The following is a 27,865-nucleotide window of genomic DNA, read 5'->3' as shown; positions in this document are numbered from 1 at the left end:
GGTGACACTGTTCACTCGTCAAGAAAACAATAACTTAACCTGCAATACAAAAATTATGTAGGAAGCCAAGGTTTTGCCATTTATCAGAGTTTAATGTAACATATAATACTTAATTTCATGAGTGAGCCATTTTATCTAGATTAGAAGATTTAAGAGCATTATATTTCTTTATAATTTTGATACTAAATGACTGTATTCATAGGAACTGTTGACTCCTGTTTCTTACATACCCTCCACCCTCTACCCATTGATAGTAAGCCAGTGACTGTACTACTTAGTATTATTAGGCATATGAAATCGGTTACCATCTCCTTATGACCAATGTTTTCTGTGATACTCATTCTAGAGTTACTGCTTTTATTAGTATTGTAATAGTTACCACATCTGATAAGTTTATTGTAGTACTCAGCATATGCAGGATTACTACCGGTGATCACCACAGTGCATCAGGATTGGTTGCTAGCAGTTAAAAAGACTTTGCCAGAATGGAATGCTTCTTCATGGGTAATACATACCAGTCATAGTAACAATGCATCTGGTGCCAAGGTATTGCAAAAAGTCTCCACAGTACCACATGACTTATCGCTCAAATATTAGATCAAATATATTTTGGAAATTCAGCCATTTTTCTTCAACTATCACCTCATGAGGTCCTGCAATAAACATATTTTTGTCTCAAATACACTATCATGTATGTATATTAATTCAACCATTCAAATCTTCTAATTTAGTAGGTTGGGCTGGACGGAGGAGGGCTACTTACAGGAAGCTGGAGAGCTATCAGTAGCAGTGCAGAAGACTGCTCTGTACTATTTCCAAAACTAATTGAGCCAGTCTCTTTCCTCAGCTCGACACTGCCAATGGGTGGTGTAAGCTCACCAGTATTGGGGTTCTTCTTGAGTTGAATGGCATTTTTCTTCTTATGCCCTGACAGGGGAGAGTCATAGCACCAGGGCTGAAAGGGATCCATGGTTCTCCTCCCACTGAAACCCCCTCTTGTGACCTGAAGAGGAATGGAACTCCCATCACTGGAAACTCTTTTGCGGGCCTTTAGAGAAGAACATTCTTTGATTATGTTTGACTCCCTCCTTTCCTCTCCAGAGGTCAGCTTCCTTTCCAAGCTCTCTGGATACAGTGAGCTTGGTGACTACCAGAGGCTGGCACAACTATGTAAAATAATTACTTAAAATGTGCTCTCTCATTATGAAAATGTACAGCCCATCATACTTTATTACTTTTCTGCCATTCAACCAACCATCTAGTGCCATACTGGACGAATACACAATCTACCCATTACTGGTGTGTGTGTGCGTCTGGCTATCCCTGAAATTCAGGCAATACATCTTTCTTCATGGGAACATATTTCATCTGATCAACAACTTCAAAGGCCAGTGAGTTATACCGCCCTTCAATGGGCATGTGCTTCAACAGATTTGGTCAATGCATACGTAGGGCCACCTCATGTACTGCAAACGACTTATCAATGCCACCCCCCACAATTTATATAGACACTAAGGGCTAGATGTAGGTAATTGAAATGTACTGTTCCGAAAATACCTAATTTTACCGATTCAGTATTTTCAAATCGGTAAATGCTATGTGGGTAAAAAATCGGTAAAATATACTGAATCGTTAAGATTCGGTATTTACCGAATCGGTATTTACCGATTCGGTAATTGCTATTCATTCCTATGGGCCTGGAGGCCCATAGGAATGAATGTCAATTACCAAATTGGTAAATAGCGATTCGGTAAAATAGGGAAAGAGTCAAGGCTGGTAGGGTGTCACTTTGACACCCTGATGCACCCCTGAATAGTGCTGGTGTGCACATGTGGCATACATACATTCCCTAAGGGCATGTGTGTCTGCCACATGGCACTGGTGTAAATGCACACATTTGCATTTACAGAGGTATTCCTTATTTACCACCAACTAATAGTTGGTGGTAAATAACGAATCCTTTAATCACAGAAGCACTCTTCAAAGTGCTTCCTACATGTCATTTACCGATTCGGTAAATACCGAATCGGTAAATGATGATTCGGTAAATACCGAATCGGTAAATTTGCCACCTACATCAAAAAAGTCTATTACCGGTTGGTAACGGCCGATTTCGGCCGTTACCGACCGGTAATAGCCTTCCTACATCTGGCCCCAAATCTTTGAGGATGTGGATTCATTTACCTCTCCTAGGCACTTCAATGTGACTGGTACCCTCCTCAATGGACTTACAGACCCTCTGCGATCTTGCATTGATTTTATACTGGCTCCTCCCTTGGACAAGCAAGGCCTTCTTCTCCTCTAAAGCTAGAGTTAACTTATTTTCCTCCAATGCCAATTGTGCTGCTGTGCCTTCTCCTCAGCAGCCAAAGTCAGCTTTCTCTCCTCCAAACAAGGATAGGCAAATGTAATTTTAAATCCTTCTTAGTCTGTATGATCTCCAGTTCAGGTTGGGAGAAACTCTGGACCGACATATTGCTCCCTCCCCTGGATAATGCAGATAATGCTGTGCTTAGGGTCACTCAACCCAGTGGCATCGGAGCCTCCTCAGTCTCATTGCAAACTTCCTCCTCCAACCTCTCCTCATCCTCTTGCTCCTGTGGGATGGAATGCAACAGGCACACTTCCTGAGAAGCTCTAACGGCAATCTCTTAGTTAGCCTTCTTCAACTCTCAGCTGAGTCTTAGCCCCCTCTCCTAGCACATATTTCTCAGCCTTGCCATGCGGCTCAAGTCCTACCTCCATGCTTTCAGAAACCCACTGGTGGAAAAATTAACGAAAAGAAGGAATTTCAAAAAATCAAAAGTGTCTAATTAAAAATGAAGTGCTAATTACAACTCAAAAGTCATATTTTACTGTAAATTTCTAACTGATTCTTAATTTAAACTAAAATCATTGAGTGGTACTGCAAAACACAAGTCCTTTTATCCCACTGCTGATCACCAACCTTATCAACTCTTAAAGCCAATACATTAACCTGTGTTCAGGTTCTTGATATCTATGGCAGCGACAAGCCTTATTAAGAGGCAATGAGGAAAGTATTTATGTAGTACCCTAACAGTGATGTAGTAAAAATAGAACCCAAGAAAAGTCCCAAATCAATTTAGAAAATTAAATTTTAATAACTTAAATGACACCAAAAAAGCAGCAAAAGTTAATAAGCACTAACAGTGGTCAACTGGTTGCATTAGATGGCACTAAGCATGATTTCAGGTAGACCAAGATGGAGGGCAGGTCAGATATAGAAATCAGGTTTGGCTGGGTCGGAAGTTTTACCTTGGGACTTATACCCTGATTTAGCCTTTGATTTGATTGAAAAGATACTCTGTCGCAAATGTGACACATATCTTGTCTGCAGTATTACAATATATAATGTAACTGTAATACGATGGAAGGGATATCTGTCACGTTTTTGTGATGCTGTATCCCATCCGCCAAAGTATAAGTGAGGCCCTTAGTTGCAGAAATGGAAGTTAAAAATCTCCAGAAGGGCAAGGTGGCAAACTGGCTGAGGATGGATCCACAACATCAGATATCTGTTGGATGAGGTCCAGGTGAATTTAAGGTGAAGCAGTTGGCTTTTGGCAGAAAGTTCTGAGCAGCAGAAATTTGAATTTCACAACCAAGGAAGTTCCTTCACCTTCTGGATACTTTTGGTGACTTTATCCAGTCAAGGTTTGTTTCTTGGCACTTAGCAACTTTTTGGAGACTGGATTCTCCCAGCGGGACAAGGCTGCAGGCTGTACATGAAGAGAGCCAAATACCTTTTCTGTGAGGTCCTGCTGAATCAGATTTGATTCTGCTGAAAAGAAGGGGCAATACACCCAGTCAGATCAGCACAGCAGGTTTGTACCGGTCCTGCAAAGGTCTTTAAACCAAAACATTTCCAAGACCTTGTCTTTCAGGGGTGGGAGCAGAAGTCCAGCCTGTCTCAGCCAAGTGTAGTGCCAAAGGCATACCCATATATTGGGACCACGTGATGACCTTTGACTTCCACTGTTTTCATTGACTTTAGGTGTTTTCTTGAATGCACAGCTTCTTTTTTTCTGCATGTTCCTTTTTTCCTTGAAGTTTTCTTTTGTGCCTCCTCGTAGTTTCAGATGGAGAGTGTTTGCTTTTTACAGCCTTGCCAGGAACAGAACGTGTGGGATGTGCATTGGAAAGCATAAGAGAGAGAAAGTTGTAGAATGTACTTCTCGGTTTTGGAGTGTAGTATTATTAGCAGTGATGCTCAAATGTGCATTATGTAGTACATTGGGAGATGAAGTGTTTAGTGCTATGGGGAGTGGTGCACAAATGTGCATTGTGTTGTACATTGGAAAGTGTTATGAAGTTCTTACTATTGGCTTTGACATGCCCTCATGCCATCTCAAATATTTACTTTGTCTAGCTTGAGCTTTGCACACACAGGCAGGCACCCAGATTACCCAAGTTGTTTAAGCTATGCACGTCCAAGGTTGTTTTCTGTACTTTTGGAGACTTTTGAAAGCTTCACTGAGATAATGTGTGGAATGCATGCTTGGTACCTTTTAGAGCAGAGATTGTTGTTGCCAGAGAAATGTGTGGAATGTATAGCTCTGTCTCAAAGTCGAAATACAGTGGACTGGCCAGCTTCTGTCTTGACCCTGACACAGACCAGTACAGTCAGCTTGGTTTTCATAGAACAAGAATGGGGGCGAGGTTTCTATAAACTTTTCCTCAGGTAGAGTAAAAGGTATTAAAGGTGGGAAATCTCGGCGCTCAGAAGAGAGCTCACTTTGAGGCAGCTGTGTTGCCACAGGGAACATTTTCAGGGTCCTGATTGAGGCTTCTGCCTGGCTGCCAATGGCTCCTCCAACCAAGTTGACTAGAATGCAGAGAGAGAGAGACCGATGATGTATTTCTTTTGATTATTGGCATTGTGATGTGTGAGTGTGTGTGTGTGTGCACATTCAGGTCTCCAGTGGTTATAATCATCTGATGTATTTAGTGTGTGTGTGTATATATATATGCACACACACACACACATATATAAATATTCACAGAAAAAAACATAGGTTTCAGGGGTGTTATAGTTAGCTGGACATTTTAATCGTACAAAACCATCGGAATTCCTCCGTTATGTTAGCTCTACTAACTATAACTCGCGCGACAGCAATCCACTACTGATGATGTCACATATTACATCATTCATGACATGGTCAGTGACATCACTGATGTCATCACTGATAACATCTCAAATGACATCACTAATGACATCATCCAGTGATTCTGGGTTGGTTTGATATTTAAATATGTATTATATATATATAGCAATCTGCATTGAAGAATGAGTGAATATATAAATATCTAGATGGAGGATTTAGTAGCAGTGTGATTGAATGTTTAAGGACTAATTTATAGTGTTGATTACTAGCTACATGAAAGTATATATTAGATATTGATTAGTTAGGTGAGTATTTGTATGGGACAGTGAATGTGTGTGTGATTGTGCAAAGATGTGTGAATAGTTGATTCACTAGGTATATGAGGTTAAGAGGTTAAGAGTGTGTGTGGAAAGTATGTGAGTATGTTTATGACTGTGTTGATGAGAAAATATATCTCTTAGTGATACATGTGCAACGAGGTAGAAAAATAAAAGGCAGGGTATGTTGTATATAAAAAATCTATACAGAAGAGTCATCGATTGTGCAACTGACTGTATATTTGTAATTGTGATTTTATAAGACACTAAGGGGCCCATTATGATGTCAGGCTGGCGGTAGCCACCGCCAGCCTGACGGGGCAATCCGCCAGCCTGGCGGGGCAATCCGCCCGACATCCACACTCGTGTTCCCCCCGCCATATTAGTATGGCGGGGGGACCTCGGCGGACGGAAAGACCGTCTGCCGCTTTTCCGCCCCGGTCGCTTTGCGGCCGGGGCAGAAAAGGAATAATATGGTGGCGGTGTCTATCAGACACCGCCAGCCATATTATGATGGTTGTCTTTAGGTGCCTTTCTGCAGCGGCGATTCCGCCACGGAAAGGCATGAGGTCTTCACTCTCGGGGCCCCCTGCGGGCCCCCAGAGTGAAGTATAGGTGGGGGGTGCACACGGGGAGTACCTGTGGTAGCCCCCTTCATTTGCATTAACAAAGCGGCAGGCACCACGTGGTGCCTGCCGCTTTGTTAATGCAAATGCTGAAATGCATTGTTAGCATTGTAGAGGTCGGTGCAGAGAGCACCTCCCGCCACAATGCTTAAAATGCAGGATGTGCCCACCACTGTGGCGGGCACATCCTAATACCCCCCACGGGACCCCCGCCCTTATGGCGGGCGGTCCCAATTCCAACAGGATGGCGGGCGGACAAAGTCCACCCATCATCCTAATGACCCCCTAAGTACGAGTTACTATCTGTATAAATAAATGAAGTAGTGTTTGTATAAGTGTGTAGTTGAGTATATGTAAGTGTGATCAATCGTTTACATAAGTGAGTAGGATGACTGTATAATTGAGTAGGATGTGTGCTGGTGTGTCTATGTTGATATAGGTGTATAAGTGCATTTGATAGTGTTCTATTGATTTGGACCATCTTGTATGAGTTAATTTATAGATGAGTGTTTAGATGTGTGTGTAGACCTAGGAGTCACTGAGTGGGTTTTTACAAACTTGTATTGGTGTGTCAATGGTTTCAAAAATAGTACTTTGTATTTTATAATAAGTGATTAAAGGTTATACTACTGTGTCATAAGGTGTATCAGATTGTCACATGGATGATGTCATCAGTGATGTCATCAGTGATGTCATTTGCGATGTCATCAGTGATGTCATCAGTGATGTCACTGACCAAGTAATGAATGATATAATATGTGACATCATTAGCAGTGGATTGCGGGCGCACGAGTTATAGTTAGTAGAACTAACTATAACAGAGGAATTTCAATGGTTTTGTACAATTGAAATTTCCAGCTAACTATACACCCCTGAAACCTATGTTTTTTTCAGTGAATTTCTAAGGTTTTTTTAAATGCTAATTCCTAACTATAACATGTCTGAAACCTAAGTTTTTCAGTGAATTTTAAAGGTTTTTTAAATGCTAATTAGAAATGTTGTTAAGGATCCGCGTAGGGTGTGCGACGGGTGCATATTTTCGTGCATGATTGCTATGCGACCAGTACGCGACTCCTGCTCCCGTGCATTCACGACACATGCGCATTACTGGACGCGACGCTTGCACAGTGACATGCTCCACGTGAAGTCATATACGTGTTGGACGCGGTGGGTGTGCGACCCGCAAACATTTTTATTGTCTAAAATGATATATATATGTCTTAAATATACATATTAGGGCTAGACATTATCTAAGCTATGATATATTTTTACTTGTAATAAACTTATATTACTTTTAAATGCAATTTCGCGAATTCACGTTGGGTGCATGCTGCCTTTGCGCATGGTGCACGGACCCCATGTGACCTGAAAAAAAGATTTGATTGGTTCATAACATTTCCTATTGTAACCATTAAAGGACCCCATCAATTTCAATCATTCTTCTTAGACCTTCTTTGGAGGCACATCTCTCACACTTTTTTGGCTGATTTCCTCTGTGCTATTTTGTCAGATCTGCACACTATGGCTTCAGGACAGTAGCCAGGACAGAACTCTGAGCATTCTTTGGAAGAATAATTTGTTCCTGAACCTGCACGCCCTCAAAGACCTACATCGGTGGTGTGGAATTTTTTCCATCCCAGAAGGCCTAAAAAAGGTGAATGCAACAAAAGTCACTTGCAAAATTTGTGCCAGAGTTCTTTCGAGAGGGAATCCCTGCAAGAAATATTCCTGCGGTACAGCTAGTATGTACAAGCACCTCAAGACTCTGCACCATGTCAATCTGGCTTGGGAGGAGTGCAGAAGATTTCAAGATAACCCTCCACCTGCTGTGGCTAGTACTTCTGGTACATCTTCATCACCAGCATGTACGGACATACGTCCAGAATTTGGTCAACTAAAGATCCACTGCACCAAGTGCAACCAACTACTCTGCTACGGAGAGCAGTCTGTGGATCTAGTCTGTACAGCACAGAAGAATCACTGCTGTTAGACTTTTTTTTTCCTGAAGATGACTGTTTTTATTGTCATATTACATTTTTTTCTTTTGAAAAAAAACCAAAAAATAAAATCGGTCAAAAAACTAAAAAAAAACGAAAAATAAAAAAATAAAAGTTCTTTTCAGATCTAACTTCTCTAGTTAAAAAAAGAGCTATATTTGTATGATAGTGTGTGAATGTTTGGTTGAATGTATGAGTAGTGCATAATTGACTGAAAGAATGCATTAGTAATGTATGGTGAATGTATAAATACAGAACTATAAGGGAGTGCTGCAGCATGATACTGTAAGCTCTTTAGCTGCAACGTGCTGTGGTACTGCCGAAGCACAGGGATGCAACATATGTACATAAATATGTTGCAAGTCAATGCTTCCCTCTGCACTGCTGCTTAAACTGCAGCCATGCGGTGACACAGGCACCCTAGCACCATGGTGCAAGGATATCTGTGTTGTGCGGAGTTTTTTTGTGCAGGAAGACACACCTTCCTGCACAAAAACAATCAGTGAAGGCATTTTTCTCCTTCAATGTATACTGTGCAATGCAGCATACATTGAAAGAGAAAAAATAAGGAGAAATGAAAACAATTCTCCTTGTTGTGCCTTCCTACACCGACTGGAGGATGGTGCAGCATTCACACACATGTCCAGATTTCTGATAAACCCGGAGATGTGTCTTGTTCAATGAGTGTTGTGTGCAAACAACCACAGCAACACCTATAGAACGACCCTTCAATGCAAAGTGGTGTGTATGATTACGTCGTATTTACATGGGGAAGAAAAGCTACACAGAGTGCCTTTTCCTCTTCTTGTAAATATGAAAGAGTGTCTTGCGCCATCAGTATGTTACAAAAAGTGACAGATTGTTGGCACAGGATGCTTCTAAATTTGCTCCATAGGTGCTTAGATATTGGCAGACAGTTACAATAAGAACATATTTCTAGTTGATTGATTGAAAAATTACATGAGAGTGACAGGAGGTAAGCACAGAGTTATCTCTCCAAAGATGCTCAAAGAAGAATGATAGAAATGGTTGCAGTCCTTCAATAGGTACAATGGGAAATGTTATGAACCATATAAATCTTTTTTTTTCAGGTCATATGGGATCCTATGACAGAGAGATTCCAAAAGTACATAGGTATAAACTGAGTATTTTGAAGAGTGTGTTAATACTTTGTAGCTTCTTGGCGGTTTGCATGCATAGTATATAAAGACATTTACTTGTACTAGGGTTAGTGGCTAGGGCAATCCTTAAATATATGACTAATAAATAGAGTAATTTCAGTACTGCAAAGAGAGTACAAGATACATTTATAAGTACTTAGGTTTTGTCAAAGTGATAGGACATGTTTATAGAGTGGTGAAGGGAAGGGATGGGGCCTGATGTGACATTTGCAAACACACTCTGTGACATGTTTTAAGTTGAGGAATTTAGTATCTTTTAATCCTGAAAGATCCTGGGTACTACTAGCCCACCATCTGTCTCCATACACCTTACAGCTGTATTGCAAAGAGGTGGTCCGAAGCCATGGCCCATTTTGCACCTCTCTGCAATGCAACTCTCTGGCACTTTCTGCACATATCTGGTGGAATACTTTGCCCCCAGGGACACTCAGCATTCAAGGAGACTTTATCCTCTAACTTAAAATGCCCAGAGAGCGTGTTTCCACTATCTACTCCTGTCCATCCCCCCTTTCTTTACCAGTGTGCAAACAGTCCATTGTGCATTTTAATACGTAGCCTTACCTTCACAGTAATAGATATAAAAACACTAAACATTTTTTCAGTTGTTTTTTATAATTTACATTTCTGAAAATTTCATATTTTAGCATTAGGATCTGTGAAAGAGAAGAAAAAATACAGTTATAATATATAATATTCTATTTTTTAAAGCACAACATAATTTTAGCATTATATAAATTATTTTCTTTGTTTTTTTGATGTTCTCAGAATATATTGAATTTCTAGATCTAAATTTTCCTCCAAATCATCTGAATAGGGATCTTGATAAACTTTGCTAAAGGTATCCAAAATCTTGTTGGGATCAGTATGTGTTATACCCTGTGAGTCCTGTATGGATTCCACTCTTCTAGCGGCCTCCCTCTGCCTTAGCCTTTTGGCCAGTAGCCTTCCCGAATTCTCACCCACCTCATAGAGATCAGAACGATATACAGCCACCAGGGCGGCTAGCTTGCTAGCAAAATTTTGGTACACTTTCATTTTTTGAATTGCTAAAGCCTCCCCCTTCTGTTCAAATGCCTGACTAGAGCTACAGGTAGCCGTTAGCTCAATTTCTAAAGCACGTAATTTGCCCAGCTCCTTATCTTGCTCTTCATGTATCTTACGCTGCTTATTGATGGAGAAACTGAGGGTCTCCCAAAGGACACCTGCTTTAAACGTGTCCCACACCGTTCTGGCTGAAGCAGACCCAGTATTAAACTCAAAAAATTCTGGAATCCAGTTATTCATATGCTCTAGATACGACTGGTCTACCAAAAGCTGCTGCTCAAATGTCCATGGCTTCCTTTAATTTTGCATCTGGGTTGCTATTTTTAGTTCAAATATAAGGGGATTGTGATCCGATATAATCTTAGGTAGGATATCTATTTTAGCTTTAGATAGTAATTCCATGGGGGCAAAAAAGTAGTCAATTTGCACATGCTTCTGATGTGGCGCTGAATAATATGTGAACCCCGGAAGGTGCGAGTTCTTATACCACCATACATCCACCAACTCAAACTCCTTAGCAATACCCTTGACTGCCTTAAAAACCCGATATTTTCTCCCCCGACATATCACGCATTATTACACAAATCGAAATCTCGACTTAAGTGTAGATTAAAATTGCCACACAATATAAGTGGGGCAGGCCACAAAGCGAGCTCAGTACTAAGCTCGTTAATCATATCTGCATCGTCTAAGTTGGATCCATATAGTGTACATATTGTACCATGAAAGCATGCAGCCCTTAGTTCTATAATCACCCATCGCCCTGTTTTCCATTTCAACAAGTTTCCAGTTCACATCTTCATGGCCTGCATGAAGGGCAGCTACCTCAGTCTTACATGTAGAAAAGTCATCCTCTGTAACAGAGATCCTCCCTTCGGCCTCTCCCACTCTTGCTGAGAGCTCGGAGCAAGACTTAGCTACACGCCTTACAGTATTCTGCAGTTTGCGCACGGCTCCATGTATACGCAAGCTCTCTGCCTTCGTTTCTTCCCGGTGAAGCCTGATGGCCTGATATATTGTGGACAAGTTGATACTACTATCCGTCTCACCAGTTAGCGAGGGGGCTTGTAACTCAGCATCGATTGCGCTTGATACCGGTCTTTGATGTGGCGAATCATTGCTATCAAAATCTTGGGGAGGAATTAACTGACTTCGCTCCTGAGGATTTAGCACTGTGCCGTTTACCCCTGACACCGGAGAGAGATTCTCCTCTTCTTCAATATTGATAGAGCTGGATAAACTTCTGTCGTCTGCCCAGTCTAACTCTGCACTGCCCTCTTCCTCTCCTTCTGATACCACTGAAACATCAGACATGGAATAAAACTTTCCCCCTGAGCCACTCGAGCCCTGGTCATTCAGGGACTCTGTTCCCATTCCAGGATCCAGTAATTCTGGTGCAAAACCAGGCTGGCCATGCACCTCCTCAGGGGTACTAATAGCAGTACTTGCTAAGAATTTCTGAGTTTCATCTGAAGGGATACTTTGCAAGCTTGGAGCATTATGAGTGACCTCTCTCACCAAAACCGTCGGCTTGGCACCAGAAGCAGATTGCAGGGACACAGTTTGTGCATTGGGCTCCTTTAATATCACAGTTATTTTTTTATTAAAGATTGTTGGTATAGTTATTTTCGGGGCACCTATTGAAATGTTAGAGTCACCATCATTGTTAGAACCAGGCGCCACACACATCGAAGCAGCTTCACTGCAACCATTCTTGGGCTTACCAGAGTTCTTTGTTTTCGGATTTATCTGCTGAGACTCAGGATCTCTCTCAGTGCTGCCACAGGCTACTTGCTCGTGAGTAACCTGTTGTGCAGCTATAGGGGTATTCACCACCGCTGCAGCCCTTGTAGTTGCTCCCTTAGCTACCACATTTGTGTTTGGATTCTTCTGCCCCATCCTGCGCTGCTTCTTCTTCCGCCCAGGGTTTTGCATGCAGCATCCATGCTGCAGGCAGGGATCTTGAGTTCCTAACTCGCGTGTCTCCTCAATCCTTTCTTCCTCCTTCTCGTGTACACAGGACCAGCCCCCACTCGGTGAAGCCGTCACTCCGCAGGATGCCTCCGCTGATTTCGATGACCTCCGCCCGATTTTTACGAGGCCAGCGCCCCCGGCTAGCGTCGTCCGACACCAGTTCTCCGCTGACAACAGGTACTGTAGGCGGCGTTTATTCCAACGGAGTACAAGAAACTTCAGCAGCGTCAGCATCCCCCAGCGCAATCTATGAGGCAGCCACAGATGTCCCGCTTTAATTCCGCAGTTCCGTAGTAGCTTGATGAAACAGGTCGGATTTGCGTTCTATGTATACGCTTTTTTTTCCCGTATAGCAATTAAAAAACAAATCCACAAAGCCACCATGCTACATCTCTGTTTTCACCTCGGCACCTCCGCAACAACTCCGCGAGCAGTGAAGATCAGGGGGAGAGCATGGGGAATGACTTAGCCCAGCTCACTCGGACACAGCAGTGTCCGCCATGTTGCTTCTGCACTAAGGCTCTACATATTTCACTACTGCACTTTGGTGTGAATACCTGACTCATTCTGCGAATGCATAAGCAATGACTGGCTTCTAATACTTTTAAAACTTGACAATAGGATAGGTTTTTAAGCAGGTATGTGTCAGCGAAAACATGAAGTAACCAAATGCTTCTCTCACATTGGTTGCCCAAATGCACACAGACTCACATTGTTTCTAGACAAGCAACACTATTCCTGGGACTTTAGCGAAACAGACTCACTCGTCTGGAAGGGATAAGGTGACTGCACAAATTTTACATATTTCACTACTGCACTCTAGTGTGAATAGCTGACTCATTCTGCGAATGCATAAGCAATGACTGTCTTCTAATACTACTAAAACCTGACAACAGGATAGGTTTTTAAGCAGTTATGTCAGAGAAAATACATGAAGTAACCAAATACTTCTCTCACAATGGTTACCCAAATGCACAAAGACCCACAGTGTGATTCTAGACAAGCAACACTATTTCTTAGACTTTAGCAAAACAGACTCACTAGTCTGGAAGGGGTAAGGGACTGCACACATTCTACATATTTCACTACTGCACTCTGGTGTGAATACCTGACTCATTCTGCAAATGCTTAAGCAATGACTGGCTTCTAATACTTCTAAAACTTGACAAAAGGATAGGTTTTTAAGCAGTTATGTGTCAGCAAATACATGAAGTAACCAAATGCTTCTCTCACACTGGTTGCCCAAATGCACACAGACTCACAGTGTGATTCTAGACAAGAAATACTATTCCTGGGACTATGGCAAAACAGACTCACTAGTCTGGAAGGGATAAGCTGACTGCACACATTCTACATATTTCACTACTGCTCTCTAGTGTGAATACCTGACTCATTCTGTGAATGCATTAGCAATGACTGGCTTCTTTTTTTTTTTTTTAGAATTTTATTATTTTCTGCAAGGAACAAGTCACTCGAGACATAAACAATACAATATCAAAGAACAAAATAAGGTTACAATTCCACAGAAGGTTGTTATACAGTAAAATCAAATTTTTTCATTCATTTCAAAAAACGTTATTATTGATTTCTGCCAAGAAACCGGTGGCAGGCCCTTTTGCGAATCCAGACAAAACCTCCAAAAATTGGCCCTTCATTTTCTTGAAAAAAGTACGAAAGAATTCTAATGGAATCTCGTCGGGACCGACTGCTTTCCCTGTTGCTAATTTTAGAATAGCTAACTCTAGTTCCTCTGAAGTAATCTCTGCCTCCAATTCTGCCCTCTGATTGACTGTAAGCTTCGACAGTTCCTGCCCCCCCAAAATTCATGAAATTTGCCTTCTAGATCTAAATCGTCCTCCAAATCATCTGAATAGGGATCTTGATAAACTTTGCTAAAGGTATCCAAAATCTTGTTGGGATCAGTATGTGTTATACCCTGTGAGTCCTGTATGGATTCCACTCTTCTAGCGGCCTCCCTCTGCCTTAGCCTTTTGGCCAGTAACCTTCCCGAATTCTCACCCACCTCATAGAGATCAGAACAATATACAGCCACCAGGGCGGCTAGCTTGCTAGCAAAATTTCGATACACTTTAATTTTTTGAATTGCTAAAGCCTCCCCCTTCTGTTCAAATGGCTGACTAGAGCTACAGGTAGCCGTTAGCTCAATTTCTAAAGCACGTAATTTGCCCAGCTCCTTATCTTGCTCTTCATGTATCGTACGCTGCTTATTGATGGAGAAACTGAGGGTCTCCCAAAGGACACCTGCTTTAAACGTGTCCCACACCGTTCTAGCTGAAGCAGACCCAGTATTAAACTCAAAAAATTCTGGAATCCAGTTATTCATATGCTCTAGATACGACTGGTCTACCAAAAGCTGCTGCTCAAATGTCCATGGCTTCCTTTCATTTTGCATCATGGTTGCTATTTTTAATTCAAATATAAGGGGATTGTGATCCGATATAATCTGAGGTAGGATATCTATTTTAGCTTTAGATAGCAATTTCATGGGGGCAAAAAAGTAGTCAATTTGCACATGCTTCTGATGTGGCGCTGAATAATACGTGAACCCCGGAAGGTGCGAGTTCTTATACCACCATACATCCACCAACCCAAACTCCTTAGCAATACGCTTGACTGCCTTAAAAACCCTATGTTTTCTCCCGACATATCACGCATTATTACACAAATCGAAATCTCCACTTCAGTGTAGATTAAAATTGCCACACAATATAAGTGGGGCAGGCCACAAAGCGAGCTCAGTGCTAAGCTCGTTAATCATATCTGCATCGTCTAAGTTGGATCCATATAGTGTACATATTGTACCATGAAAGCATGCAGCCCTTAGTTCTATAATCACCCATCGCCCCTGCTGATCTGCTTTTGTGCGAATGGCCTCTCCCCACCCATATTTCTTTAGGATAGCCACCCCACGGGTCGTAGTTCCTTGTCGTGTACATGATACGACTTCGTACCCCCGCTCACTCAACCATCCCCTGTTATTGCACGCTATGTGGGTCTCCTGAACACATATTACCTCTGCCCCCATACTTTTCAAAATTAGGGCCATGACACCCCTTTTCTTCCTACTGTTTAGCCCACACACATTCCACGAACAAATGGTGAATTTACCCATTCTTAGCTATTAGAGAAGTCAAAGAAAAAGTAATGAAACACACTGAGGCGAATATGACTTTTATAAATGTATATTGTGAAATTAAGCTGTACGATCCTTTAATGTAGATTTCTTAAATATTTTTCCAAATGAACCGAATCTGATACACCGGTTGTATTATCTGACTTTTGCTCTTTTTGCTTGTTACTTGCCCCCACCCATCCCCCACCCTGCACACACACCGACCCGCCCCCCTATACCCCCACCCATGCGAAGCCAAGGGACTATACAGTCCCTTTATGTGATGGAGAGATGAAATTGGGTGCCCCCACCACCCTCCGATCTTCACTATCTTTACTATCCATAAAGGAAAAAAGGTAAACGTAAAAACCAAATGAAGAAAGCATCTAGGTAGAGACTGCAAAGAATCTCATACAGAAAATTACAGTGTTTCTAGAAAATCCTTTGCCTTTTTTTCGATGAAAAGAATAAGGTTTTATCCTTAAAAAAGATTTTTAGTTTTGCAGGATTTAATTGTGCCCCCTTTCCTTGAAAGGGGGAAATGAGCTGGCGGAGATGCCACCTGGTTTGAACAGTGACCTGACAGTAATCAGGGCGTACGAAAAACTCACACCCTTTAGCCTTTCTCTTACGGTCTGGGCGAGCAAGATCATACAATTTCTCCCTGAGTAGAAAATTATTAAGGAAAATAAGAATCGCCCTAGGTTTATCAGCTGTACTACCACGTGTTTGGAAAGGGAATCTATGTCCTTTTTGGAGCTCACGCTCCCAATTCCAGTCCTCTAGTTCCAGAAATGCTTCTACACATAGCTCAGTCACAAATTGGTGAATGTCTTTCCCCTCCAAACCTTCAGGGACCCCTAAAAATACGGAGATTGTTTCTTCTCGCCCTGTTTTCCATTTCGACAAGTTTCCAGTTCACATCTTCACGGCCTGCATGAAGGGCAGCTACCTCAGTCTTACATGTAGAAAAGTCATCCTCTATAACAGAGATCCTCCCTTCGGCCTCTCCCACTCTTGCTGAGAGCTCGGAGCAAGACTTAGCTACACGCCTTACAGTATTCTGCAGTTTGCGCACAGCTCCATGTATACGCAAGCTCTCTGCCTTCGTTTCTTCCCGGTGAAGCATGATGGCCTGATATTTAGTGGACAAGTTGATACTACTATCCGTCTCACCAGTTAGCGAGGGGGCTTGTAACTCAGCATCGATTGCGCTTGATACCGGTCTTTGATGTGGCGAATCATTGCTATCAAAATCTTGGGGAGGAATTAACTGACTTCGCTCCTGAGGATTTAGCACTGTGCCGTTTACCCCTGACACCGGAGAGAGATTCTCCTCTTCTTCAATATTGATAGAGCTGGATAAACCTCTGTTGTCTGCCCAGTCCAACTCTGCACTGCCCTCTTCCTCTCCTTCTGATACAACTGAAACATCAGACACGGAATAAAACTTTCCCCCTGAGCCACTCGAGCCCTGGTCATTCAGGGACTCTGTTCCCATTCCAGGATCCAGTAATTCAGGTGCAAAACCAGGCTGGCCATGTACCTCCTCAGGGGTACTAATAGCAGTACTCGCTAAGAATTTCTGAGTTTCATCTGAAGGGATACTTTGCAAGCTTGGAGCATTATGAGTGACCTCTCTCACCAAAACCGTCGGCTTGGCACCAGAAGCAGATTGCAGGGACACAGTTTGTGCATTGGGTTCCTTTAATATCACAGTTATTTTTTTATTAAAGATTGTTGGTATAGTTATTTTCGGGGCAGATATTGAAATGTTAGAGTCACAATCATTGTTAGAACCAGGCGCCACACACATCGAAGCAGCTTTACTGCAACCATTCTTGGGCTTACCAGAGTTCTTTGTTTTCGAATTTATCTGCTGAGACTCAGGATCTCTCTTAGTGCTGCCACGGGCTACTTGCTTGTGAGTAACCTGCTGTGCAGCTATAAGGGTATTCGCCGCCGCTGCAGCCCTTGTAGTTGCACCCTTAGCTGCCACATTTGTGTTTGGATTCTTCTGCCCCATCCTGCGCTGCTTCTTCTTCCGCCCTGGGTTTTGCATGCAGCATCCGTGCTGCAGGCAGGGATCTTGAGTTCCTAACTCGTGTGTCTCCTCAATCCTTTCTTCCTCCTTCTCGTGTACACAGGACCAGCCCCCACTCGGTGAAGCCGTCACTCCGCAGGATGCCTCCGCTGACTTCGATGACCTCCGCCCGATTTTTACGAGGCCAGCGCCCCCGGCTAGCGTCGTCCGACACCAGTTCTCCGCTGACAACAGTTACTGTAGGCGGCGTTTATTCCAACGGAGTTCAAGAAACTTCAGCAGCGTCAGCATCCCCCAGCCCAATCTATGATGCAGCCACAGATGTCCCGCTTTAATTACGCAGTTCCGTAGTAGCTTGATGAAACAGGTAGGGTTTGCATTCTATGTATACGCTTTTTTTTTCCCGTATAGCAATTAAAAAACAAATCCACGAAGCCACCATGCTACATCTCTGTTTTCACCTCGGCACCTCCGCAACAACTCCGCGAGCATTGAAGATCAGGGGGAGAGCATGGGGAATGACTTAGCCCAGCTCACTCGGACACAGCAGTGTCCGCCATGTTGCTTCTGCACTAAGGCTCTACATATTTCACTACTGCACTTTGGTGTGAATACCTGACTCATTCTGCGAATGCATAAGCAATGACTGGCTTCTAATACTTTTAAAACTTGACAATAGGATAGGTTTTTAAGCAGGTATGTGTCAGCGAATACATGAAGTAACCAAATGCTTCTCTCACATTGGTTGCCCAAATGCACACAGACTCACATTGTTTCTAGACAAGCAACACTATTCCTGGGACTTTAGCGAAACAGACTCACTAGTCTGGAAGGGATAAGGTGACTGCACAAATTCTACATATTTCACTACTGCACTCTAGTGTGAATAGCTGACTCATTCTGCGAATGCATAAGCAATGACTGTCTTCTAATACTACTAAAACCTGACAACAGGATAGGTTTTTAAGCAGTTATGTCAGGTAAAATACATGAAGTAACCAAATACTTCTCTCACAAGGGTTACCCAAATGCACACAGACCCACAGTGTGATTCTAGACAAGCAACACTATTCCTTAGACTTTAGCAAAACAGACTCACTAGTCTGAAAGGGGTAAGGTGACTGCACACATTCTACATATTTCACTACTGCACTCTGGTGTGAATACCTGACTCATTCTGCAAATGCTTAAGCAATGACTGGCTTCTAATACTTCTAAAACTTGACAAAAGGATAGGTTTTTAAGCAGTTATGTGTCAGCAAATACATGAAGTAACCAAATGCTTCTCTCACACTGGTTGCCCAAATGCACACAGACTCACAGTGTGATTCTAGACAAGCAACACTATTCCTGAGACTTTGGCAAAACAGACTCACTAGTCTGGAAGGGATAAGCTGACTGCACACATTCTACATATTTCACTACTGCTCTCTATTGTGAATACCTGACTCATTCTGCGAATGCATTACCAATGACTGGCCTCTTTTTTTTTTTTTTTAGAATTTTATTATTTTCTGCAAGGAACAAGTCACTCGAGACATAAACAATACAATATCAAAGAACAAAATAAGGTTACAATTCCACAGAAGGTTGTTATACAGTAAAATCAAATTTTTTCATTCATACAAGAAAAAACGTATGGATATAGCGGGCTCCTTTCTTGACAAACTACATGAAACTAAAATTACATCAGCTAGAGAATAAAAGAAAAAATAAAGACAAAGCCAAAAAAAAAAAAGAAGACAACATAAATCAAAGTATATGTACATTATATCTATTCTATAATTGGAGGCCATATTTTAAGCCCTTTAGTCCTTCTGCAGGTATTCTTAGTCTTATAAATTGCAGCCTCTATATTATATGTAGCGAGGAGCTGTGCTCTCCAGGAAAAAAATGACGGAGGATCTGGAGAGATCCATTCCCTCGTGATGCAAGCACGAAAGATTGCCATACAAATAAAGAGAAATGATACCTTTTGTCTAGGTCTACCTAGAGTATTGGACTCCACTCCTAACATTACCATCTCACCCGAAATAGCAATTGGTGGGCCCATTATCTCTATCAAGAATTGTTGGATTAAAGTTAAGACCTCTGTTAATTTTGGACATATGTAATGCATCTGCCGCGAATAGGCCACATCTGCTACATTTTGCTCCTACTCCTATACTCCATATTGATACTTGTTTTGGTGAATAATACAAGTCATAAAGGGCCATATAATGTTGTTCCCTCATTCTGTCGGATAACAAAAACCTCTTTTACCAAAACAATAGATGTATTTATCTCGATATCGGGAACATTAAGAAGCTCCCGCCATTTATCCTGGCGGGTCTCTAAATCATCTGGCATCAACTCCATTAAGATTTTATATTAAAAACCAATCGAATTTCGTCTACCCATCCCCTCCATTAACAAATTTTTGCTGAACTGCATAATTTTTTGGACAGACGTGTTACAGAAGCTGCGAATTTGTAAGTATTTCAAAAAATCCTGTTGTATACCATATTTTTCTTGCATTTCTGCAAAGGACAAGAACTGTGAATCCGGAATTAGCTGCCCTAAGCGGCTAATCTCTTTCTGACGCCAGCCCATTGTGATATGATCCCTAAAGATCAAAGGCAAGATACCGGGTGCATCAAGCGGAGTATAATAATTTATATTAGTTATACCTAAATATTTCTTTAAGTACTTCCAGATAGAATACGCTGCCTTGAGAACTTTAAATTTGTTTTTTTTAATACCTTGGTTCCACAATTTTTAGAAAACAATTATTTGCCTCTGTGCCTATCCCAAAGTTATATATTGAAGGGTTCAAGTGCATTGGAGACCTAGCTCTTTCACCAACCACTAGAGGAAATATAATTTGCGGTGCTGCGGCCCAATAATAAAATAGAAAATATGGGGCACCCCAACCACCTCTATCTTCTGGAATAACCATTTTTGGATGTGCACGTCTATGCCGCTTATAGCCCCATAAAAATCTGCTTGATATACCTTCCAACCACTTGAAATATTTAAGTGGAAACTCCAGTGGGATTGTTCTAAAAATATACAAAAATTTGGGGAGCACCATCATCTTCAACACATTTTTTCGCCCGAAAAGAGATAAATGAAGATGGTTCAGTCGCTCCAAAGTAGATTTCACCTTATCCAGAACTGGACTAAAATTGATTTCAGGAATCTTAGATACTGGTGTAGTAAGCTTGATTCCTAGATATGTTGCCTCTGAGACTATAGTAATATCTTTAGGTGGAGGGCCCCCGACATACAAAATCTGAGTTTTTGTAACATTGAGCCTGTACCCTGAGAAAGAGCCAAATTGTAAGGCTAGATCTTGAATTGCAGAGAAAGCAGGAACGAGGTTAGTTGTTACAACCACAATATCATCAGCATACGCTAGGGCCTTATATTCAATATTGCAGACAGTGACAGGTGAAATATTAACCACTTGATTGAGTTTTATCAAAGGAAAATCAATATAAAAAGCAAATAATAACGGGGACGTCGGGCAGCCTTGTCTAGTTCCACGTAAGATTGCAAACGGATTAGACTTTCTGCCCCCTAAGCGTATTATTGCATGGGGAGAATTATACAAGGTTCTTATATTTTGGAGCATCACTGGTCCAAATCCCTTCAAAGATAAAGTCATCCACAGATAGGGCCAAGCCACCCAGTCCATCAACGCGATAATGCGGCGCACATGATCAGACGTATCCCTGCCGGGTATGAAGCCATGTTGTAAGGGAGATACTAAGGTGTTAATGATGTAAGATATCCGGGTAGCAATAATTTTAGAATACACCTTGCTATCGGCGTTTATTAATGAAATTGGTCTGTATGAGGCAGGTGAAAGAGGGGACTTATCTGTATTTAAAAAAAAACGTTATTATTGATTTCTGCCAAGAAACCGGTGGCAGGCCCTTTTGCGAATCCAGACAAACCTCCAAAAATTGGTCCTTAACTTTCTTGAAAAAAGTACGAAAGAATTCTAATGGAATCTCGTCGGGACCGACTGCTTTCCCTGTTGCTAATTTTAGAATATCTAACTCTAGTTCCTCTGAAGTAATCTCTGCATCCAATTCTTCCCTCTGATTGACTGTAAGCTTCGACAGTTCCTGCCCCCCCAAAATTCATGAAATTTGCCTTCTAGATCTAAATCTTCCTCCAAATCATCTGAATAGGGATCTTGATAAACTTTGCTAAAGGTATCCAAACTCTTGTTGGGATCAGTATGTGTTATACCCTGTGAGTCCTGTATGGATTCCACTCTTCTAGCGGCCTCCCTCTGCCTTAGCCTTTTGACCAGTAGCCTTCCCGAATTCTCACCCACCTCATAGAGATCAGAACGATATACAGCCACCAGGGCGGCTAGCTTGCTAGCAAAATTTTGGTACACTTTCCTTTTTTGAATTGCTAAAGCCTCCCCCTTCTGTTCAAATGCCTGACTAGAGCTACAGGTATCCGTTAGCTCAATTTCTAAAGCACGTAATTTGCCCAGCTCCTTATCTTGCTCTTCACGTATCTTACGCTGCTTATTGATGGAGAAACTGAGGGTCTCCCCAAGAACACCTGCTTTAAACGTGTCCCACACCGTTCTAGCTGAAGCAGACCCAGTATTAAACTCAAAAAATTCTGGAATCCAGTTATTCATATGCTCTAGATACGACTGGTCTACCAAAAGCTGCCGCTCAAATGTCCATGGCTTCCTTTCATTTTGCATCTGGGTTGCTATTTTTAATTCAAATATAAGGGGATTGTGATCCGATATAATCTTAGGTAGGATATCTATTTTAGCTTTAGATAGCAATTCCATGGGGGCAAAAAAGTAGTCAATTTGCACATGCTTCTGATGTGGCGCTGACTAATACGTGAACCCCGGAAGGTGCGAGTTCTTATACCACCATACATCCACCAACCCAAACTCCTTAGCAATTCCCTTGACTGCCTTAAAAAGCCTATGTTTTCTCCCGACATATCACGCATTATTACACAAATCGAAATCTCCACTTAAGTGTAGATTAAAATTGCCACACAATATAAGTGGGGCAGGCCACAAAGCGAGCTCAGTGCTAAGCTCGTTAATCATATATGCATTGTCTTAGTTGGATCCATATAGTGTACATATTGTACCATGAAAGCATGCAGCCCTTAGTTCTATAATCACCCATCGCCCCTGCTGATCTGCTTTTGTGCGAATGGCCTCTCCCCACCCATATTTCTTTAGGATAGCCACCCCACGGGTCGTAGTTCCTTGTCGTGTACATGATACGACTTTGTACCCCCGCTCACTCAACCATCCCCTGTTATTGCACGCTATGTGGGTCTCCTGAACACATATTACCTCTGCCCCCATACTTTTCAAAATTAGGGCCATGACACCCCTTTTCTTCCTACTGTTTAGCCCACACACATTCCACGAACAAATGGTGAATTTACCCATTCTTAGCTATTAGAGAAGTCACAGAAAAAGTAATCAAACACACTGAGGCGAATATGACTTTTATAAATGTACATTGTGAAATTAAGCTGTACGATCCTTTAATGTAGATTTCTTAAATATTTTTCCAAATGAACCGAATCTGATACCCCGGTTGAATGATCTGACTTTTGCTCTTTTTGCTTGTTCCTTGCCCCCACCCACCCCCCACCCTGCACACACACCGACCCGCCCCCATTACCCCCACCCATGCGAAGCCAAGGGACTATACAGTCCCTTTATGTGATGGAGAGATGAAATTGGGTGCCCCCACCACCCCCCGATCTTCATTATCTTTACTATCCATAAAGGAAAAAAGGTAAACGTAAAAACCAAATGAAGAAAGCATCTAGGTAGAGACTGCAAAGAATCTCATAAAGAAAAGTGAACTCCACCTCTCTCCAAGTTTAGCACATTACAGTGTTTCTAGAAAATCCTTTGCCTTTTTTTCCGATGAAAAGAATAAGGTTTTATCCTTAAAAAAGATTTTTAGTTTTGCAGGATTTAATAAAAAAGCTTGTGACCCCTTTCCTTGAAAGGGGGAAGTGAGCTGGCGGAGATGCCACCTGGTTTGAACAGTGACCTGACAGTAATCAGGGCGTACGAAAAACTCACACCCTTTAGCCTTTCTCTTACGGTCTGGGGGAGCAAGATCATACAATTTCTCCCCGAGTAGAAAATTATTAAGGCAAATAAGAATCGCCCTAGTTTTATCAGCTGTAGTACCACGTGTTTGGAAAGGGAATCTATGTACTTTTTGGAGCTCACGCTCCCAATTCCAGTCCTCTAGTTCCGGAAATGCTTCTACACATAGCTCAGTCACAAATTGGCGAATGTCTTTCCCCTCCAAACCTTCAGGGACCCCTAAAATACGGAGATTGTTTCTTCTCGCCCTTTTTTCCATTTCGACAAGTTTCCTGTTCACATCTTCACGGCCTGCATGAAGGGCAGCTACCTCAGTCTTACATGTAGAAAAGTCATCCTCTATAACAGAGATCCTCCCTTCGGCCTCTCCCACTCTTGCTGAGAGCTCGGAGCAAGACTTAGCTACACGCCTTACAGTATTCTGCAGTTTGCGCACAGCTCCATGTATACGCAAGCTCTCTGCCTTCGTTTCTTCCCGGTGAAGCATGATGGCCTGATATATTGTGGACAAGTTGATACTACTATCCGTCTCACCAGTTAGCGAGGGGGCTTGTAACTCAGCATCGATTGCGCTTGATACCGGTCTTTGATGTGGCGAATCATTGCTATCAAAATCTTGGGGAGGAATTAACTGACTTCGCTCCTGAGGATTTAGCACTGTGCCGTTTACCTCTGACACCGGAGAGAGATTTGCCTCTTCTTCAATATTGATAGAGCTGGATAAACTTCTGTCGTCTGCCCAGTCCAACTCTGCACTGCCCTCTTCCTCTCCTTCTGATACCACTGAAACATCAGACATGGAATAAAACTTTCCCCCTGAGCCACTCGAGCCCTGGTCATTCAGGGACTCTGTTCCCATTCCAGGATTCAGTAATTCAGGTGCAAAACCAGGCTGGCCATGCACTTCCTCAGGGGTACTAATAGCAGTACTCGCTAAGAATTTCTGAGTTTCATCTGAAGGGATACTTTGCAAGCTTGGAGCATTATGAGTGACCTCTCTCACCAAAACCGTCGGCTTGGCACCAGAAGCAGATTGCAGGGACACAGTTTGTGCATTGGGCTCCTTTAATATCACAGTTATTTTTTATTAAAGATTGTTGGTATAGTTATTTTCGGGGCAGCTATTGAAATGTTAGAGTCACAATCATTTTTAGAACCAGGCGCCACACACATCGAAGCAGCTTTACTGCAACCATTCTTGGGCTTACCAGAGTTCTTTGTTTTCGGATTTATCTGCTGAGACTCAGGATCTCTCTCAGTGCTGCCACGGGCTACTTGCTTGTGAGTAACATGCTGTGCAGCTATAGGGGTATTCGCCGCCGCTGCAGCCCTTGTAGTTGCTCCCTTAGCTGCCACATTTGTGTTTGGATTCTTCTGCCCCATCCTGCGCTGCTTCTTCTTCCGCCCCGGGTTTTGCATGCAGCATCCGTGCTGCAGGCAGGGATCTTGAGTTCCTAACTCGCGTGTCTCCTCAATCCTTTCTTCCTCCTTCTCGTGTACACAGGACCAGCCCCCACTCGGTGAAGCCGTCACTCCGCAGGATGCCTCCGCTGACTTCGATGACCTCCGACCGATTTTTACGAGGCCAGCGCCCCCGGCTAGCGTCGTCCGACACCAGTTCTCCGCTGACAACAGGTACTGTAGGCGGCGTTTATTCCAACAGAGTTCAAGAAACTTCAGCAGCGTCAGCATCCCCCAGCGCAATCTATGAGGCAGCCACAGATGTCCCGCTTTAATTCCGCAGTTCCGTATTAGCTTGATGAAACAGGTAGGATTTGCGTTCTATGTATACGCTTTTTTTTCCCATATAGCAATTAAAAAACAAATCCACGAAGCCACCATGCTACATCTCTGTTTTCACCTCGGCACCTCTGCAACAACTCCGCGAGCAGTGAAGATCAGGGGGAGAGCATGGGGAATGACTTAGCCCAGCTCACTCGGACACAGCAGTGTCCGCCATGTTGCTTCTGCACTAAGGCTCTACATATTTCACTACTGCACTTTGGTGTGAATACCTGACTCATTCTGCGAATGCATAAGCAATGACTGGCTTCTAATACTTTTAAAACTTGACAATAGGATAGGTTTTTAAGCAGTTATGTGTCAGCAACTACATGAAGTAACCAAATGCTTCTCTCACATTGGTTGCCCAAATGCACACAGACTCACATTGTTTCTAGACAAGCAACACTATTCCTGGGAATTTAGCGAAACAGACTCACTAGTCTGGAAGGGATAAGGTGACTGCACAAATACTACATATTTCACTACTGCACTCTAGTGTGAATAGCTGACTCATTCTGAGAATGCATAAGCAATGACTGTCTTCTAATACTACTTAAACCTGACAACAGGATAGGTTTTTAAGCAGTTATGTCAGAGGAAATACATGAAGTAACCAAATACTTCTCTCACAATGGTTACCCAAATGCACACAGACCCACAGTGTGATTCTAGACAAGCAACACTATTCCTTAGACTTTAGCAAAACAGACTCACTAGTCTTGAAGGGGTAAGGTGACTGCACACATTCTACATATTTCACTACTGCACTCTGGTGTGAATACCTGACTCATTCTGCAAATGCTTGAGCAATGACTGGCTTCTAATACTTCTAAAACTTGACAAAAGGATAGGTTTTTAAGCAGTTATGTGTCAGCAAATACATGAGGTAACCAAATGCTTCTCTCACATTGGTTGCCCAAATGCACTCAGACAGTGTGATTCTAGACAAGCATCACTATTCCTGGGACTTTAGCAAAACAGACTCACTTGTCTGGAAGGGATAAGGTGACTGCATAAATTCTACATATTTCACTACTGCATTTTGAGTGAGAATACTTGACTCAATCCGCGTATGCATAAGCAATGACTGGCTTCTAATACTACTAAAACTGGGCAACATGATAGATTTTTAAGCAGTTATGTGTCAGCAAATACATGAAGTAACCAAATGCTTCTCTCACAATGGTTTCCTAAATACACACAGATTCACTGTGTGATTCTAAACAAGCAACACTATTCCTTTGACTTTAGCAAAACAGACTCCCTAGTCTGGAAGGGGTAAGATGACTGCACACATTCTACATATTTCACTACTGCACTCCAGTGTGAATACCTGACTCATTCTGCAAATGAATAAGCAATGACTGGCTTCTAATACTAATAGATTTGACAACAGGATAGGTTTTTAAGCCGTTATGTGTCAATAAATATATGAAGTAACCAAATGCTTCTCTCACAATGGTTGCCCAAATGCACACAGACTCACAGTGTGATTCTAGACAAGCAACACTATTCCTGGGACTTTAGCAAAACAGACTCTCTAGTCTGGAAGGGATAAGGTGACTGCATAAATTCTACATATTTCACTACTGCATTTTAGTGAGAATACTTGACTCAATCCGCGTATGCATAAGCAATGACTGGCTTCTAATACTACTAAAACTGGGCAACATGATAGATTTTTAAGCAGTTATGTGTCAGCAAATACATGAAGTAACCAAATGCTTCTCTCACAATGGTTTCCTAAATACACACAGATTCACTGTGTGATTCTAAACAAGCAACACTATTCCTTTGACTTTAGCAAAACAGACTCCCTAGTCTGGAAGGGGTAAGATGACTGCACACATTCTACATATTTCACTACTGCACTCCAGTGTGAATACCTGACTCATTCTGCAAATGAATAAGCAATGACTGGCTTCTAATACTACTAAAACTTGACAACAGGATAGGTTTTTAAGCAGTTATATGTTAGCAAATACATGAAGTAACCAAATGCTTCTCTCACGATGGTTGCCCATATGCACAGAGACTTACAGTGTGATTCTGGACAAGCAACACTATTCCTTGGACTTTAGCAAACGAGATTCACTAGTCACTTTTCCCACAAACTGCCTTTGTCTTTTCTAACATATGTGAAAGACAGAAATAGAACTGGTCCAATCAATTTTGTCCACATATTTCAGACAGCTAGGAAACATGTCAATAATGTTGTTTCTGCTTATCTCAGAGATTATAGGATGGGGTCCATTTACAACAACAATCTGCGTTTTATTATGGATGGCATCTATAGGAGAGATGGTGTACATTTAATAGATGAGGGTAACAGAGTCTTCCTCAACAACTTTAGACTCTGCATAGGTACTTACTTATTGGTACTAAAATATTTCAATAAACACAGGGGCTCTTTTTAAAGCCACCTAAGATCTAAACACATAAGCTTCATGTATATTTAAAGAATATTACATTTCTCCTTTGCTTGGATACGCGCACCCAGCGTGTTTTGGAGTTGCG

At 42.1% G+C, this 27,865-nt stretch overlaps 1 long non-coding RNA gene across 1 annotated transcript in view; it reads left to right on the top strand.

The window, feature by feature from the left end:
• The window catches only part of LOC144761331 (uncharacterized), a 72,837-nt gene that overhangs the window by 34,190 nt on the left and 10,782 nt on the right, over positions 1-27,865 (top strand). The window lies entirely within an intron of this gene.

The sequence above is a fragment of the Lissotriton helveticus genome, chromosome 6, assembly GCF_964261635.1.
Source record: "Lissotriton helveticus chromosome 6, aLisHel1.1, whole genome shotgun sequence".
NCBI classification, from domain to species: Eukaryota; Metazoa; Chordata; class Amphibia; order Caudata; family Salamandridae; genus Lissotriton; species Lissotriton helveticus.
This window is presented reverse-complemented; position numbering and strand designations above follow the sequence as displayed.